Below are 19,227 nucleotides of genomic sequence, written 5' to 3'. Positions count from 1 at the left end.
AAGCTGATCCCCTACGGGCGTAAGTTTTATTCGTTTCGTAATATGGCTCGATGTGTCCTGTGGTGGTTAACGAGAACGCGACACTCGCGACACGTACATAAATCCGTGATGTATAAATGTATGTACACATAGGGTGTCCCAGAAATAGTTTCACTATTCTACTTCCACAATTAAGTCATTACAAACAAACAATATTTTTCCGTATTTGACTTTCTTTTGTAGAAAAACAATTTCAAAATTTTCTGAAATATTTGTACAAAAATTTGACTAATGAAAATGATAAGAAATTTACAAATAAAGATGACACTTTTAAAAATCTGTAGAAATTTAGTTAATATAGAAATTAATGATTGTTACAAATTATTAACATCGCTGAAATTATTGTTAATAGAAAATGTTCATTGCAATATTGATCATTGCAATATTTTAGATTATACTCTCAACTAAATTCATCACACTCTTTAATATTTTAATATCATTAAGGACAATGATCGATAATTTACCAATATTATGACACTATACATCTGTATTTGTTCATACGATCCTTTATTACATCAATAAAAAAATTGTTCAAATTGTCAGATTTATTGATATAATCAAATTTACATACAAATATATTAAAGAATGTTGAGATGATTTGTTCTTGCAAGTAGAATCAATAGAATCAGTAGGATCACTTTAACCGCGACTGTTTGACCACCCAGTGTATGCGTATACACTGTTTCACTGATAGATACAATTACAGAAGAGAAAATAAAACGCTCGTGACCGAAGAAGGCAACTGCAATAAATCGACCGAAGTAAATTGGGAAATCGAGAATCTTGCACGGTTTTTTTTCTCGAAGAAGAAGAAAGAATGGCGCTTCGAAGGATCTGCAAACACGCGTTAATGGCCAGCCGTAAATTGACGCTGAAATTCGATAGGAGCGAAATGAATTTGGGAAACGCCGGGGACACGTGGATTTTGGCATTTTAAGTATTTTAGAATCAATTTCTGATTTTGGAATTTATCGAATTTTCTTCCAAATTCTTAAATTTCCAAATTTTCCAAATTTCCAAATTTCCAAATTCTCAAATGACCAAATTTTCCAATTTCTCAAATTTCCAAATTACTAAATTTTCAAATTTCCAAATTTCTAAATTTCCAAATTTCCAAATTTCCAAATTTCCAATTTACTAAATTTTCAAATTTCCAAATTTTTGCCTTTCCAAAATTCCAAATTACCAAAACCCACTATTCCCAAATTTCCCAAATTTCCCAAATTTCCCAAATTTCCAAATTTCTAAATTTCCAAAATTCCAAATTCCCAAATTACCGAATTCCACTATTTCCAAATTTTCCAAATTTCCAAATTTCCAAATACCACTATTTCCAAATTTCTAAATTACACAGCGTGAAATTTGCAAAAGAACAGAATATCCCAAAAAGTAAAACAAAATTCGCCCGATTGAATTTCCGAATGAACCTGGAATTCCATGACGTAACTACCCCCTCGAATATCCGATGTTTTGCAAATGATCGGAAAGATCGCGGCAGATTTAAAGATCAATCGGTGACCCTCATCAGCACACAAAAAGCTCTACAGACTCTCACGCACACTGACGAACCTCCCATCATTTTCGTGTCGTTTATCTCGCGTGTGCGTCCCGTTCGCCAAATTGCTGCCTTAAAAAGAGCAAATCGATCTACCGGCGATCCTCGAACGCGTTCTTTAACACGTACCCGCAATAACGCGATACAATATCGGTAATGACAGCCATTAAATGCTTTACGACGTAATGATAGCCGCGATATCGATTGGAATACATCCTGACCTTTTGGAACGCATCGTGTCCTCGTCCCTGTCGACGAGATAATTATCGGCGACTCTGCAACTGTGTTTCAGTTTCGTGGAATCCGAGTTGCAACCGTGGTTAAAAAGGGATTTTGCATTTCATTTGCATACGACGGTGACAAGTCGTATATAGGTACTTGGTGCACAAGTTCTCTCGGTTAGCAATTATCGCGGCGCGTTCCGAGGACTAATTACGTGATCGATCTTTCCGCAAATCGGAAGTGACAGTACGACAGATTTTTACAACCAGATGTCGTTTTAGTAGTTGTAATCATATGTTATATAAGTGTAATCGTAGGTATAATGATCGTGGTAGCTTGATGGGCTTCGGAAGTGAAAAGGAGCAGATTATGGTGTTTGTGGACTTAGAGATTTATACGAACGGAATATTCTTTTTATGTGACAGTGATTATTGGAAGTTTTGGAGTTTGAATTTCTACGATTTAAGATAAGCGCTTAAAAATTCAGAAACTCGAGAATTTGCAAGTTTGATCATTTCAAATTTTGTACATCTATTTTAAAAGTTCTCGACTTATTCTTGCATCTCTTTGAAAATAATCCTTCTATGCAGAATTTTCGTCATTTACATCAAACATTCATAAAACATAATTCATGAATAATCTTCATTCTCCAAATTGCAGACGAATGTTAATTAATTATACACCTAACCACCACGTACATATACCATAGTATTCCATCCTGTTCATCTACACAGAGATCCTCGTCATGCAATTAACATCGAAAGGTATTACATTTCCCAGAATTAAAACGGTTGTCTCAGACTTTTTCCTAGTTGCTCATTTCCTCGCGCTACAGATTATATTATAAAACTATGTATTAACGTATGTATACACGCGGCACGATCGTTTGATCTTTCAACTGTTGAATGTGCCGCCGATTGGATATCGATTAATCCGCACTTTGGCACGGCGTAGCGAAGTATCTTCGATTGATTATTATCGCGCCGATAATGATAGCCCATATCGGTTGAATCGTTTAATGAGCATCAGGCACGTTCTTTACTCCGAAAGGACCGGTGTTGCAGTGCCGTTAATGTGTGGTATTAACCGACGGGAAATGCAGGTTCTTCTTCTTATTCCAGAACAGTTTCACTGAATTCGATGATACAGAACGAATTGGTTAGATCAGTAAACGATTACTCTAAGAAGCTAGAAATTTATTATATCCACGAGCTACTGTTAGATACGATCCTTGCATTCTCAAGGGAGATTATGTAAATGTATGAACACGTTTATCGGATAAAAGGTACGTACTTGCTTCGAATTTGTGCGAGAGGGATTGGATAAAAATATGAGACAGGGTTCTGATCGGTACATGATACTTATATGTTTAGCAGATATTAGCATAGGTGATTTTTAAATCGAGTGAGACTTTTCAGGATGAGGATTGTCAAGGATTATATTATTCTTATATTACTACTATAGAGTCACTATAGTGGCTCCCAAATGGCGTGAATTATCTAGCGTTACTATAGTGGCTCACTCTAGTCTACGGTCCACTATAGTGGCTTTTCGAGATCACAGATTTTGCTTATAGCCACTTACTGGCTTTTCGAGTAACGTAGATTTTGCTCCAAAGCCACTACAATGGCTTTTCGAGGTCATAGATTTTGCTTATAGGCATTTTAGCGGCGTTCCGAGTGACGTAGATTTCGCTCTAAAGCCACTATAGTGGCTTTTCGAGGTCATAGATTTTGTTTATAGCCATTTTAATGGAGTTTCGAGTGACGTAGATTTCGCTCTAAAACCACTACAGTGGCTTCTCGAGGTCACAGATTTTGCTTATAGCCACAATAGTGGCACTCTTTACCGTACAGTCCACTATAGTGGCTTTCGAATGTCGTAGATTGCCGAGAGCCACTATAATGGCTCACTCTACTGACTCGCTCACCGTTTCATTTGAATGATCGTTTTCGTATCGATACATAGCAGCATCGAAATTCAGACTTGCCTAAGAGGTTAGAAATGAAAGTGAAGAGCTTGAGGAATACAGGTAAAGAATTTCTCCTGTGCATTATATATTTTTATATGTATAATGAAACTTGTCTAAAGATTCAAACGACTTAATTTTGGAAGAAATTTGAAAACTTGATATTGTAAAAAAATTTCCGGCTTCGTGATTGAATATTTTGTTACTACCAGTAGTTCGCGACAGTCCCGTTTGCCGAATCCTAACAGTTGAAATCCCGTGTAAGCCCGTCTCTCAAAAGATAACAGCTTTTTCACCGAAGGATTCTTCATCGTCTTACGATCAAGCGGCAGGATTTAACAAGGTCCAATGCAAAATTTCGCTCAACGGGGCGTCCCGTGCACCCTCTATCTCTTTTTTGGTATCCCTGTTCCCGCAGCTTTAGCAATCCTCGCGAGATGTTATCCGGTCGAGTGACGGCTCGATGGCTGCAAACGTAGTCGCGGCAGCCAACATGCAAATGTCAAAAGACCGTGGAACAGCAAAAACAAAATATCGATGATGATTATGAGGAAGTCAGAGGTCGAAGATAGGGGAGGAGCAAGGATATCGATGTTGTTCAATCGATTCACGATAAAGGAAGAAGCGAGATAAGCGTGCCAATCAGCGGCCATGTTCTTGTTAACCATCTGGTTTCGTTGCACTAAAAATGGCGAACGAAGGGATCTGATCGTTATCTTCAAATATCGCACATTATTTATTGTATATCCTACCGTTTTAAAATTTCCTTTTCCGAACATTAGTTTAAAATATTGCATGTCATTTATTGTGCTATTTTACTATTTTACTGTTTAGTTTCACTGTTTTCTTATTTATTTTACTGTTTGATAGCTCTTTTATTAGTGTTCATTAACAGATAACTGTATATCTTAATAAGATATGTTACTAAATATGCATGAATTCCTAATGTTAGTAATTTTTCGAAACCGGTGTCAACTATACGACTCGTAAATCTCGTAATGAAATGAAAATTATTGCTGTTCGACCATAATAGTAAGCACGTTTTTCCGAGTAGCTGCATTAATAGCACCCAGCCGTTAATGAGGAAGATGCGCCGTTTAATGTAAGTACTTTCTCTTGTAAGCTGGAATACGATTTATCACCATTGAAAACGTAATAAGTTTTAGTCGAGCGAAACGCTTATGATTATCGAAGTATTTCGAGAATGCACGATACCGTATATTTAATTCGTGCTTCCGCGTTATTCTATGAAGTATGCCCAGCACGTATTATCGACATTTTCAAACTCATTTCATACCAAGAAAGTAGGAAAGTAACGGTAAAAGAAGTGTAGACATTTTTCTGTATTTATACTTTACAAGTTTCCAAGTAGTGGAAAGTTTCACGATTTTAATTAAATTTTATTCTTATAGGAAAATGTGGATTGTATTATTTACTGTTCAAGTATGTTTAATGGTAGAAGTAAGTGTTCAGCAAAATTATAGTAAATTTAGGAGATTAGAAGTTTGAAAATTCAGAAATCCGAAAATTCCAAAAATTGAAAAATTCAAAAAGTCAGAAAATCAAAAATTCTACTAAAACTTTAAGAAAAATTTCAAACAAAATTATTATACTCAAAAATCTAATTAATAATTGAATCTATAAACTACCAAAACACATTGCAAATTCCAGAAGCCAGTCCATTTAATGAACATCTAATAATTAAGTGATACAACTACGATAAACCGAAGTAATTAATCGGCAATTTTCTTCGAACCCTAGGACCATGTTAATCATCAAATAAAATAACATTCCTCGATTCATTTACCGTTTAGCTTAAATGTGTTATTATAACCAAGACGTATTATTAAGTCGATCGTAATCCCATATCCAAATGAAGCAATTATCAACACACCAGACTCGCCAGAGGGAAGATCGTAATCTTCCATTAACCGGAGACGAAAGCTCGTAGTTACACGCTGGACAAAAATGTGCAACAACCTCAGGAAAATTACTGAACTTGAGAAAAAGTGCACAAAAATCGTCGAACGGTGTCCAGGAATTTCAAGTATGCGCGTATCGTTTCTGTGAATCTTGCTTTGGGTTTCTGTGTTTCTGTTTCTTCGCCAACCGGAAATGAAAAATCAGAATTCAAGGATTCTAGGTTTTAACCTGACTTTTGTAGGGACAAATGGCGTTGAAGTTGGAGGCAGTTGGAAATATTTAAATTTGGTGTTTGAGGTTGATAGGATTTTTGGAATTTGAATTTGCGAATTTGAGGAATTTGAGGATATGAAGGTTTAGGGATTTGAAGAAATTGGGAATTTGGGAATTTGAGGGATTTTAGGGTTTGAAAATTTGGAGAGTTGAAAATTTTGAAATGTGAGGATTTTAGGAATTTGGAAACTTGAGAATTTTGGGATTTGAGAAATTGGGGAATTTTAGAAATTTGGAAACTTGAGACTTCGAATTTGAGAATTTTGGGATTTGAGGAATTTGGAATTTGAGGAATTTGGAACTTGAGAATTTTGGGATTTGAGAAATTGAGGAATTTGTGGAATTTGGAAACTTGAAGTTTGGAATTTGAGAATTTTGGGATTTGAGAAATTAGGGATTTGAGGAATTTAGAACTTGAGAATTTTGGGATTTGAGAAATTGGGGAATTTTAGGAATTTGGAAACTTGAGATTTGGAATTTGAGAATTTTGGGATTTGAGGAATTTGGAAACTTGAGATTTGAAATTTGAGAATTTTGGGATTTGAGAAATTGGGGATTTGAGGAATTTGGAACTTGAGAATTTTGGGATTTGAGAAATTGGGGAATTTGTGGAATTTGGAAACTTGAGATTTGGAATTTGAGAATTTTGGGATTTGAGAATTTTGGGATTTGAGGAATTTGGAAACTTGAGATTTGAAATTTGAGAATTTTGGAATTTGAGAAATTGGGGATTTGAGGAATTTGGAACTTGAGAATTTTGGGATTTGAGAAATTGGTGAATTTGTGGAATTTGGAAACTTGAGATTTGGAATTTGAGAATTTTGGGATTGAGGAATTTGGAAACTTGAGATTTGGAATTTGAGAATTTTGGGATTTGAGGAATTTGGAAACTTGAGATTTGGAATTTGAGAATTTTAGGATTTGAGGAATTTGGAAACTTGAGATTTGGAATTTGAGAAATTGGAGATTTGACGAATTTGGAAACTTGAGATTTGGAATTTGAGAATTTTGGGATTTGAGAAATTGGGAATTTCAAGAGTTTGGAAACTTGAGATTTGGAATTTGAGAATTTTGGGATTTGTGAAATTTGGAAATTTAAGATTTGGAATTTAAGAATTTTGAGATTTGAGAATTTGAAAATTTGAAAATCCAATCTCCCACGTATACAGGAACCGTATCACTCATCCAAGTGATGACAGGAACCCTATACTCATCAAGTTCAATCGTTCAATTCCATGTTCCACCATCTTTCAACTCCTATGATCACATAAAAAGAAGCAAAAGAAAAACTAATGATAAATATGGTCCTTTTAATTAGATACCATAACACGAATCCTGCGAAGCATTGCGGCGTCGTTACAAGCGGTATAAGAGAATGCTCGATGGTATAGCAGCAAAAAACAAAGTGGATCACGCGGTGTATCGTATAAAGAAAATCTCAATCGCGAACATGGAAACCAGATCTCGAAGGGGACGAACCCGATCGACTTTCGCGGTCAAGCGTACCAACCATAAGACGTTGTAAATGTGACAAATGAGACGAATAGAAATCGAGGGATCGTTTATCCTAGTCTGCGTGAACTAGGGTTCTTTAGCCCTTTGCTATTACAAATTTACAATATCGATATTAATTATTGTTATTCATAATTATTATTTGAGATACTTTTTGGGAGGTTCAAATGGAATAATAAGGTTAAATAGGGTTCATTTAAATTTTTGGTGGATTTGATAAATTTGTAACAAGTTTATGATAGTTTTGTTATATGGATGGATAAATGTAAGATTTTTAAATTTCTAGATTTCTAGATAACTAGATTTCCAAATTTCTAAGTCTCTATATCCCCAGATTTACAAAATCTCTAATTCCCAAATTTTTATTTTTTCACATCCCAAAATTCCCAAATCCCAAATTCCAGTTTCGAAATTCCCAAATTCCCTAAAAGTGTGAATCTCAAAATTTTGGAAATACCAAATCTCCCAAATTCTCAAATCTCCAAATCCCCAAATTCTCAAATTCCAAATCTCAAGTTTCCAAATTCCTCAAATCCCCAATTTCTCAAATCCCAAAATTCTCAAATTCCAAATCTCAAGTTTCCAAATTCCTCAAATCCCAAAATTCTCAAATTCCAAATCTCAAGTTTCCAAATTCCTCAAATCCCAAAATTCTCAAATTCCAAATCTCAAGTTTCCAAATTCCTCAAATCCCAAAATTCTCAAATTCCAAATCTCAAGTTTCCAAATTCCTCAAATCCCAAAATTCTCAAATTCCAAATCTCAAGTTTCCAAACTCCTAAAATTCCCAATTTCTCAAATCCCAAAATTCTCAAATTCCAAACCTCAAGTTTCCAAATTCCTCAAATCCCCAATTTCTCAAATTCCAAATTTTTCCCCAAACATCATTCCAACAACTTCCTTCTCTCCATCAATAAAGTACACCTCCATGAGATCAATAAATTATAGAACACCGTACAACGTCCACTACCACCCCTTTCAAGGAGTTACATTAGTTGTGAAACGCCCTGTATATGGTCAAACTCGAAGAGCTGCGTACATGTCTCTGCTATTCATCGTACAAAACGCACTGCCAATCGATCATTTCCCATCGAGATTACGCACATTTCTCCGTACGAAACACAGGATCTGTTGCCTGTCTAGGGATTACCTTAACATCTTATTCGCAACCCTAGCAGTACGAGACGCATTCCAATTGAATATCCGCGGGGATCTCGTGCAGAAGCTGACACGCCTCGCGACACGTGAGAGCCGTGTAGAAACGAGCCGTGTGTCCTCCGGAAGCACGCGATCGTTCGTCACGACACGTAGCACGGTAACTGGGAAATTGCCGATCCACTGAAATTACTAGATCGTAAAAGTTGCTTCGCGCCGAGCCGCTATATAACCGTCTTGGCAAATTCACTTAGCAAGCCGTGAGCGCACTGAAGATCACCGAACCTTCCTTACGATTCTTACAGCATCCTTGTTGGAGGAAAATATTCCTCGATTATGTTATAGGAAATTTGTCTTTTATTTTATGGGAAAGAGTTGAGAACTTCTTTTTTATATTTTATGGGGTGATTCTGAGAACTGGAATATTAAATAGAGAAATGGATCGACGGTCTTTTTTTTAAATTGGAGTAGGGTTGAAATTGAGTTGATGTCGGCTTTGTATGTATGTGTATGTACCACATGTGGGGATCATGAGAGTATGCTAGGGTCACCTCAGTCAAATTAAGATACAAATCAAGATGATTAGATATAGATACATTATAAGATATAAATCAACATGACAAAGACACAAATTAGAAAGTAATATGACAAAGTTAAATCATCACGTACTCAATTTAGCTATAATTTAATCTGAATTTCATCTAACTATAATTAAATTTAATATTTGATCTAACTATAATTTAATATGAATTTCATCTAACTATAATTAAATTTGACATTTGATTTAACTACAATTTAATCTGAATTTGATCTAACTATAATTCTATCTGAATTTCATTTAACTATAATTAAATTTGATATTTGATGTAACTACAATTTAATCTGAATTTGATCTAATTATAATTCAATCTGAATTTCATTTAACTATAATTAAATTTGATATTTGATGTAACTGTAATTTAATCTAAACTTGATCTAACTATAATTTAATCTGAAGTTCATCTAACTATAATTTAATCTGAATTTCATTGAACTATAATTCAATCTGAATTTCACATAACTGTAATTAAATTTAATATTTGATCTAACTATAATTTATTCTGAATTTCATCTGACTATAATTAAATTTGATATATGATCTAATTATAATTCAATCTGAATTTCATCTGACTATAATTAAATTTGATATTCCATATAACTATAATTTAATCTAAACTTGATCTAACTATAATTCAATCTGAATGTAATTTAGCTACAATTAAATGTGAAATTTAATCTGACTATATTTAAATCTGATATTTGATCTAAGTACAATTTAATCTGAATGTACACAAACCCCATCACCATTTCATACATCACAACAGAAAAGTTGCGTGCAGCTCATGACAGTGAACGCAGTAACAATTTCTATAATACCAGCGTTTTTCCTTAATACCCTAAACACTTGGTTATTTTATTTAATGATTAATCCAGCCCTATACCTGGTGAGTTATTTCGCATTCCAGGCAAAATGCACGACCAATGGTGAATTAAGGGCAGAGAAATACTATACCTTGAGCGTCGCAGGACTTGCACTTTCGTTAGACAAACGATTAAACGCACGCTAGATACAACAATTTCTCTGAACCGTATTTACAGAAGCAATTTATGGGGATGGTAGTGGTAGCACGATGATCAGCCGTGGTCAATAAAGAATTCACCAGCCGAACGATCGCGTGTTCGAGTACGGAAACGCGATTTATAAGGTATCGGGGCCCGTTTCGTTTCGCATTAGTTAACGATTACACATCGTTTAGATCGTGTTTCTTATCGTCTCGCAGTTTCGTGTTCTGCGCTCGAGATCGCCGGGGATCGAGATGCTATTCGAAAGAAACGATGCGGATCTATCTTGGAATAGTTTACGGTGAAATAGTGCGAGTCATCACGAAATATTGCCAGCGGTTGGTGATCGCTCTTGATATCTAATATGAAACATTTTAAAATTTTCATATGTTGCGAATATAGGAATATGATATACAGGGTGTCTCACAACTAGTAAGTCACTGAAATGGGGGGTAAACGTGATTCTGATTAAGATTTCCCTTTGCAGAAATGGGATTTGAAGCTTTGTTTTTGAATTATTAAGGAAAAACGCGGACCAATCAGAACGCGAGAATTACGGTGCGCAGACGCGAGAGCGACGCCTTCGAGCCTAATGGCTGCGGGGGCGTAATCCTCGCGCTCTGATTGGTCCGCGTTTTTCCTTAATAATTCAAAAACAAAGCTTCAAATTCCATTTCTGCAAAGGGAAATCTTATTCGAAATCAAGTCAGCCACCCCCCATTTCAGGGACCTACACTACTTTTGAGGCACCCTGTATAATAATTACCACAGCATCAAATGCATTTACTATACAAACATATATGTACATATTGATGATGGAGTGAAAGCGAGCCAAGTTTATTATTCTTTCTTCCACGCTCATGATTTCTTAAACTTTCACAACTTCACCATCGCGAATGTAGGTATTCAAGAGCAACCCGTTCAGAGCTACGTAGAAACTCGCAAAACCCTTGTATCGAAAAGTAAACTTGACCAGGAATGCAGTCTTAAACAAACACGAGGTAAAAATGAGTGGTAAAAGCATCATCGGTAACCTCTATGAAACCACTGTTTTCTCCTTCGATTTTTTCTCGCCTACCTCGATGCAGCTTCGATTGTGATCGTTCCAATTGTGGTTTTAGAGAAATCGCTTCTGTTTGTTGCTTGGAGAACGAATCAACCGTATAAATGATTTCATTTTATAAGCGATTGAAAAATATACTTATTTGGTGCATGATTACTTGACGAGAGATGAGATGAGTGAAAATGTTAGATGCTAGTAATGTTAGATGTTAAATGTTGTAAATGTTAGATCAGAAACTAAATTTATATTTTTAGATTTTCAAATCAGCCAATTTCTAAATTCTTGAATTCTCAAATTCCTCAAATTCCTCAAATTCCTAAATTGCAGAATTCTTATTCACCTAATTCCTAAATTCACAAATTCCTAAATATCCCAATTACCAAATCCCCAAATTCCTAAATATCCCAATTACCAAATCCCCAAATTCCTAAATCTCCAAATTCCTAAAACTTCGAATTCCTAAAGCTCCAAATTCCTAAATCTCCAAATTCCTAAATATCCCAATTCCCAAATCCCCAAATTCCTAAATATCCCAATTACCAAATCCCCAGATTCCTAAATCTCCAAATTCCTAAATCTCCAAGTTCCTAAAGTTGCAAATTCCCAAATCCTCAAATTCCTAAATTTCCAAACTCCTAAATCCTTAAATTCCTAAAGCTTGAAATTCCAAAATTCCCAAATTCTCAGATTCCCAAATTCCTAAAACCCCAAATTCCTAAATCCCCAAATTTCTAATTTCCCTAATTGCTAAAGTCCTTAATTCGTAAATCCCTAATTTCATATATCTCTGAATCCCTATTTCTCCAAGTTCCCAAACTCCTACCCCTCAAACTCCCCATATCCCCAACTACATGTCCACCTCCCCAACTGCAATATCCTCAAACCTTCAACCCAATCAGAATATTCAAAATACCCATCAAGATATCAGTGTCCAAATCTCTAAAGCTCCAAGTGACACAACGAAGCATAAGAACCAAATCCACTTTTACCCTAATTATACGTTGTCCGTCTAATTGGCAATGCCGGAGAAATCAGACGGAATGGCAAATGGCGTCGGTTATCCCGTGAAAGTAGCATAAGTCTATCAGGTATCGGTGTCCTCCTGAAAAAACTTCGATCTATCGTATTAATCAAAAGCAGCATGGAGCTCGTTAACCGGGACTCACGCTATGTGGAAACAAAGTCTAAGAAAGTTAAGTCATAAGTCACGGAACTAACGACGCTCGGTACTTAATGTAGGTCGGTAACGCGACCATAAAGTCGACCTCTTCCATCGGACCTACTCGTAGTACATTGATTAGAGGACAGATATTTCTTTTTTTTTTATTTTGTCGGATGATGAACGAGCACGATTCGACTCGGCATGTCGATATGGTACGCTTGATTAAACCTTGGTGGATTACAATGTCTGATAAGGTTCCGTTAATCCTGTTGTATTCGAGGTTATCATCTAGTCTTTTAGTCGGATTAATGATGAAGGTTTGGAGAAACGTTCGGTGATTTATTGGCTCGAGTTAGAGCGATGATAGAGATAGAAGAGGAAGGTTAATCAGTAGCTGAACCTTGGGTATGTTAGTCATTTAGATGGAACGCGAGGTTATGCTTCTGATTAAACTCGAATTGAGACTTCCTGGGCCTGTTACGGTTTATTGGATATCTCAGCATTTCACGGTTGAGGAATTTTGTAGGTTTCCTAATTTAGAAAGTTTAAAATTATAGATTTTCATGATTAGGACTTGGACATTTTTTAATCTTTGGATTTAGAATTCCTGAGTTTCTAAATTTTGCTAATTTGAAATTTTATATTTGTGAATTTTCAGGGGGAGAAATTTGAAACATTCGAGTTTTTAGATTCTCAAATTTTTAAACATAGAAATTTAGATCTTTCAAGTTTTCAGATTTTCATCTAAATTATTTTGGGACATAAAATTTACAGATTTGAAGATTTAGGTATTTAGAGATTTTAGATACATCAAACTTTCAGATTCATGAATCTATAAATTTCATGTTCACGAATCTTCAGTAAAGACGTTAACTCTTTAATGGCCGCCTACGCAGTAAAACATGGCATCGTCAGAGCTCAGCAATATTTTTGAAGAATTAATTTAAAAAAACTTTATGTAAATTCACGAAATGCTTCAACATTCTCATAAAACAAACTTAAACAACAATTACGACAAAAATATTTTCCTTTGTGTAATAATTATTAAAGCAATCTACGTTCATCAATCATACACATATGTGAGCGGTGTTAATAAAAATCTCACATTGCGTGACGATTCTTTCATCGAAACAAAAAATCGTTCACGCAATTAAGAAATCTTGGTCGAATTCGGAACGCGATACGGTGTGAAATTTACGGTTGACAATGAAATGGCGGAATTTCACGATAACGTAATTTGTGTTTGTGCGGCTTAAAATGGTGCTCTTAACGGGGAAAGCAGTAAATTTCCAGAAAGGACCATTTCAATGATTGTAAATTTCATTAAGTGACGGCGGGTAGATAATACGACCCATATACCAATTCGTTTCGAGTATTCGAAATGCCAGTCGACGCCTTTTATGGCCATTATTAGACCATTCCCTGATTCTGAACGCGCGCCGATTCATTGTAAGTACACGGGTCGTGTCTATTGTGTCATAGTGCTCGTAACTATGCAACAATCGCGTGGGAAATGCAAGAAAAAATGCCTTCACAAATAGATTTGAACGAGAAATGCTGTAAACTGAGTTTAACATACTCGATCCGGCTATTAACGTTGCATTATCGCGGAAACAAAAGAATATTTCGCAAGAGTAAATAACTGTGAATTGTACACATATTGCACGTTGCAAACATTTCCATTGTATGTAGTTACAACGTGAAAACGTTTAATTTATTTGGTATTTTATGTAGTGTTCGAGATTTAAATAAGTACAGTTATACGAGAGTATAAATTATGTATGTATGTTAAATTGTATGTATTTTACTGTTAAGGTATAAATCTTGTATAATACAGCAGTAGTGTAATGTAAATTATACTGGAATTCTATTGTATGCAATTATTAAAATATCTGTAATTTGTTAAAATTTTTGAGGTAGTAACAGAATGTATGTTGAAATGTATTGCAAGATAATTTAAAAAGTAAAGATGAAAATTAAGTTGATATGCTAAATATCTTCAGGACCAACCATTTAGTATAGAACGATCATCAGAATTAATAGGTAGTATCTAACACTTTTGCTATTATTTTTACTATTGCCATTATTTCAATATTAACATTCGATGTATCTTAACGGAACATTTAAATGAGACACCTTATATATTAAACGAAAGGTATCTCGAGTAAAAAGAGTTTAATAAAACTCGTTATCTCCTTACATTCAGTGCACGTACTTTCCTTTACGTAATTACACTCTGTTTGATTTAATAAGTTGATCAATTATTGTTAATAAAGTAACGTTTGTATTTTATACTGTAACTTTAATGACATGTGTGACTAACATATATAAAATATACTGGCAATATATACACGGTAAATAAATAATTATTATTTGAATAATTTATTATTTATTAACAATTTAATTGTTATTTAATGTATAAATAATATTTACTACATTTGAATATTTGTAATAATATACGTTTTATCTCTCGCTCATAAAGTACATTATTAATATTTTACAATAATATAAAATATAAATAATTATTATTTTTATTAATAATAATTGAAGATTAATAAAATAAAACAAGTTTTGTATAAGTATACAAAGTATAATGAAATAAAAAAAAAAAATTGTCCGAAGTGGATTTGAACTCGCGACCGTTGGGAGATCCACAGTAACTGCGGCCCGGCGGGGCGCGATAGAAATTAAGCGATAATTATCGACATTTGATTAGGTTTCGATCGACAAAATTCTATTGAACTAATTGCAAAAAATATTTGTCAGAAGTGGGATTCGAACCCACGCCCTCATTGAGGACCAGAAGCCCCATTTTTACCCGTAGAACGGGCAAGGTAGTCACCTTGAGTCTGGCGCCTTAGACCGCTCGGCCATCCTGACATGTGAGAGCCTAACTTCAAAATAATGTACATACATTGCACTACCATGATGTTTCAAAAAATATAACTTACAGATAAAAATAATTAAATCATCCATTATTCACGTTCTGAAGAAACATAATATTCATTTATTTATTTTTAGTAAATCTTCATAACAACTTTTAAATATCTTTTACATATTTAGGTACATTAGTACATTTATGTACATTTATGTTTAATTTATGCGTTGTTTATAATTATGAAAAATAATTATAATTATAATTATAGAGTTTATAATTATATCACACAGTATTAAATTTAATATAATATATCACATATTTGATATATTACGTATTGCTGATTCCATGTGTAGAAATAAATGAAAATTCAAATTCAAATTTTTAATTTCTTTATTGCCCACAGATTGAATATTCTAAATTGCAAATTTGCACCGATTTGTCTCTGTACAAAATATCGTTTGCTACGAAAGATAGTTCTGGATTATTAGGCTTCGAGAAACTCAAAGCCTGACCTAAAAAAGGGGTGCATTTATAAAAAACAGCCACTCTATACAAATTTAACACTTGATTTAAAAAAACTTTGTATACTATAAACTGAGTACAAAGTAATATCCTTGCGAAAAGAACGAAATTGAATTAGAAATTGCCCGTTAATTGCACCTAAGTCGATCAAGAAGTAAAGAGAAAGAATGAATTCTCACGGGAGACTGGTTCTCACGAAATCGCAATTTATTAACAACGTTACAGAGGTGACGATTCCCAAAGTGAAAGTGCAACATCATCATAGGAAAAAGCACGCTCTCGACGAACATGGAATTACAAGCGTGATAATTAGTCGTGAAAGTGTATCGATAAAAACGGTTCACAGGGCGAACGCGTTTTCTCGTACAATTTTTCTCGTCGTAACGAGCTACGTGTAGACCGACCGCGCAAGCTGAGATTTTTCATCATTGCCCGTCGTCCAATCATGTTATCAATCTTCCGCCTGCCATTCGATCGAGAGAAATCGTTGTTCGCGAACGGCTGAAAAAACTATGTCCAACCGCGTATCGAGCCGATACCGCATCGACTCGAATCGCACTTTTATCCAATTAAGTTGACACGTATTTCACGAGACACGCTGTTATTTTGCACTACAGCCTGGCCCAGATTTCTCCGCTCTTTATATGGCAGAAGCGTATTTACATTTCCAGGATCCTTCAGGGAGTGTTAACTCTTGACATTTGTTGTGTGAGAAAAATTTTACGAACAGAGGCAATTTGAAAAGCTAAGGTTACTTACCCTCTCTATATGGACATTATAATCTGACATTTATCTTGTTTCAAATTCAGAAATATTTTATGAAACTTTCACTGTGTAATATTGGTGAAATGTAATAGCATTTTTAATTCAAAAGTCGGTATTGTTTATCTGTCGTACGAACAAGATGTGTCTCTTCAATTGCAGAAAAAATTGGGACTGAAGGGGTGACAGTAGGTTAATAAATATTAAACACGACAACAAATATTTATTTATTATTAAACTAAATTGTACTGTTAATTTAGTATATTACTGAAAATGTAGCTTCCTAATTTTCCAAAAATAAAAAATTGAAAACTGAAGTTTATAAATTTCTATCTTCAAAATTTGAAAACATAGAACTCCTAAACTTCTATCTCAAAAATTCTAAATTTTTAAATATAAAATTTCTCATCACCTAAGCACAAAAATTTTAAATTTCTAAATTCCTAAAAACATGAAATTCTAAATATCGAATAACAAAGTTTCTATCGTCTAAAAATACTGTTCCCACATTTCGTAACACCTGTCGCAATAGTTTCGTATCAGTTTATCTTCTATCTCTCGGTCCAAAGTGTCAAATAAAAGTATCTTTCTGCACGATGACCGACGTGGAATGTCGAGATGTTCTAGCTGGTTCGCGATCAAACGGATGAACGAATCTGCAGCCTCGGGCTGCAGCCAGATGCAGCGGTGCATCGTATGCAAAGATGTTACGCGATGTGCGTCGACTATAACCGAGCCGTGTTGCTCTAGGTGTGATAGAGGTGAATAAACCCTCTTTCTTTCTCGTCTGTTTAATGTTGCAACGGGTATTCATCTACATCCAGCCATACTCATTTCATCGTAAATTACCGTAATGATAATAGTGCATCGCTTTGTGGAACTGTTCCGTCGCATCCGCTTGCGACAGATCGCGAACAACGGGATAAATGTTATCCAGCTTTGTTGTCGTTGATAATTGTGAGCTACTTACTACGTTTTGTTCGGGTGAAATGATTCTTAACGGGAAGTAGTTTTGCAACATTGCTATCGTTTGAAAATATGAACTGAGATTTATGTAGATTTGTAGATTTGTAGATATTTTTAAAATTCTTAATTTCCAAATTCTGAAATTCTGAAATTTCTCAATTTTGCAGTTTTGAATTTCTATATTTCTCAATTTCCACATTTCCAATTCCTAAATTCCCTAGTACCTATATGACTAATTTCCACATTCCCCAATTTCCACATTTCCAAATCCTCCATTCCCTAATACCTAAATCCCCCAATTCCAATATTTCCCAAATTCTAAATTCCCAACTCCAAAATTCCTCAATTTCCACATTTCCAATTCCTCCATTCCCAAATACCCAAATTCCCCAATTCCTAAATTTCCCAAATTCCAAATTCCCAATTCCTAAAATTCCCAATTTCCAAATTCCCCACTTCGTAAATTCCAAATACCTAAATCCCCACTTTCTAAATTCCCAATACCTAAATTCCCCAATTTCTAAATTTCCCAGCTCCATATTTCCTTATTAATAAATCCCCTACTTCCTACACTCCCCAATTTAAAAAATTCCAAATTAAACTCCCAAAACGATTTCACATAAAAAAGTATCAGAACAAGATGGTCACTCGGATAACGACCATATGACGCTTCCTCGCGTGTCCCCACGAATCCCCTATAAATCTCTTCGACACAGTATAAATCACCGAAAACAAGAAAAGAAACCAACGATACGTAACTAGCCATCGCATATTTCGTCCGGAAACTTAAGCAATCCGAAATTTAGATTCACATAAATACCGTTCTTACTCCGAAGCGAGGCTTGTGCGTCGTAAATTTGCTCGTTCAAAGCCTGAAACACCCTGCAACGTTCTTTTTTTTTCCTTAAACGTTAGACGACATAACGGGAATATTTCTCGCAGATGGAATTACGAACCCATCCAGTAGATACGTTTACCAAGACACTCTAAACGTATTGTCAGTATTATACGGGACTATGGAATGCGTAGATATTCAAAGCAGGATCATTTTCAAAGCGATAACCACTTATCAGACTGGAAAAGCCACGGGCACGCCGTGTTACCGCCATATAATGGCGAAGCTGCTGGCAACTTCTGACGTCGATTCTCTTTTTCGTCGTAAATCGACGGATCCTTAGAAGACCGGAGAAATTATTTTATCTTCTTAATCGGAATTAACATCGCAGTTCTAGAGAAACGTATAGGAACGGCCTCAATTAAGAGATTCTGAAGATGTTTTCTGTCATCAACCTCGAATACCGCGATGATGTGCAAAAAGGATCAATGGTAGAATGATTATCCTTTTAGCTATGTGAATTTATTTGATTATCACGTGCAAAACGTTTCGTAAAGTTCCATTCAGTTATAATACGTTTAATTTTTGTTGCATGATTTTCAGTTTCGAAAAAAATATTTTTTAGCAGATAATAATAAGAAGGTTGTTAAATGTTTTCTGTTTTATACAATTCAAAATAATTTTTATTGTAAATAATTATTTAACATCTGTTTAATGATTGATATACATATGTCCATAAATAACTCTGTCAGTGTCAAACAAGGATACTTCATTAGCCACACTTGTACC

The 19,227-nt window shown here is 34.8% G+C and overlaps 1 protein-coding gene and 1 non-coding gene across 10 annotated transcripts in view; one reads left to right on the top strand and one right to left on the bottom strand.

Moving 5' to 3' along the window:
- Positions 1 to 19,227, top strand: part of dgo (ankyrin repeat domain containing protein 6 diego) — a 145,470-nt gene that overhangs the window by 86,833 nt on the left and 39,410 nt on the right. The gene's annotated exons all lie outside the window — the stretch shown is intronic.
- On the bottom strand, positions 15,236 to 15,355 carry TRNAL-CAA (transfer RNA leucine (anticodon CAA)). Its single transcript has 2 exons — positions 15,318 to 15,355; positions 15,236 to 15,280 (listed from the first exon to the last, which is right to left on the bottom strand). It is a non-coding gene; the product is annotated as a tRNA-Leu (tRNA).

This window comes from Megachile rotundata, chromosome 1, assembly GCF_050947335.1.
Source record: "Megachile rotundata isolate GNS110a chromosome 1, iyMegRotu1, whole genome shotgun sequence".
NCBI classification, from domain to species: Eukaryota; Metazoa; Arthropoda; class Insecta; order Hymenoptera; family Megachilidae; genus Megachile; species Megachile rotundata.
The sequence above is the reverse complement of the archived record's forward strand: the minus strand, read 5'-3'. Positions and strand labels throughout refer to the sequence as shown.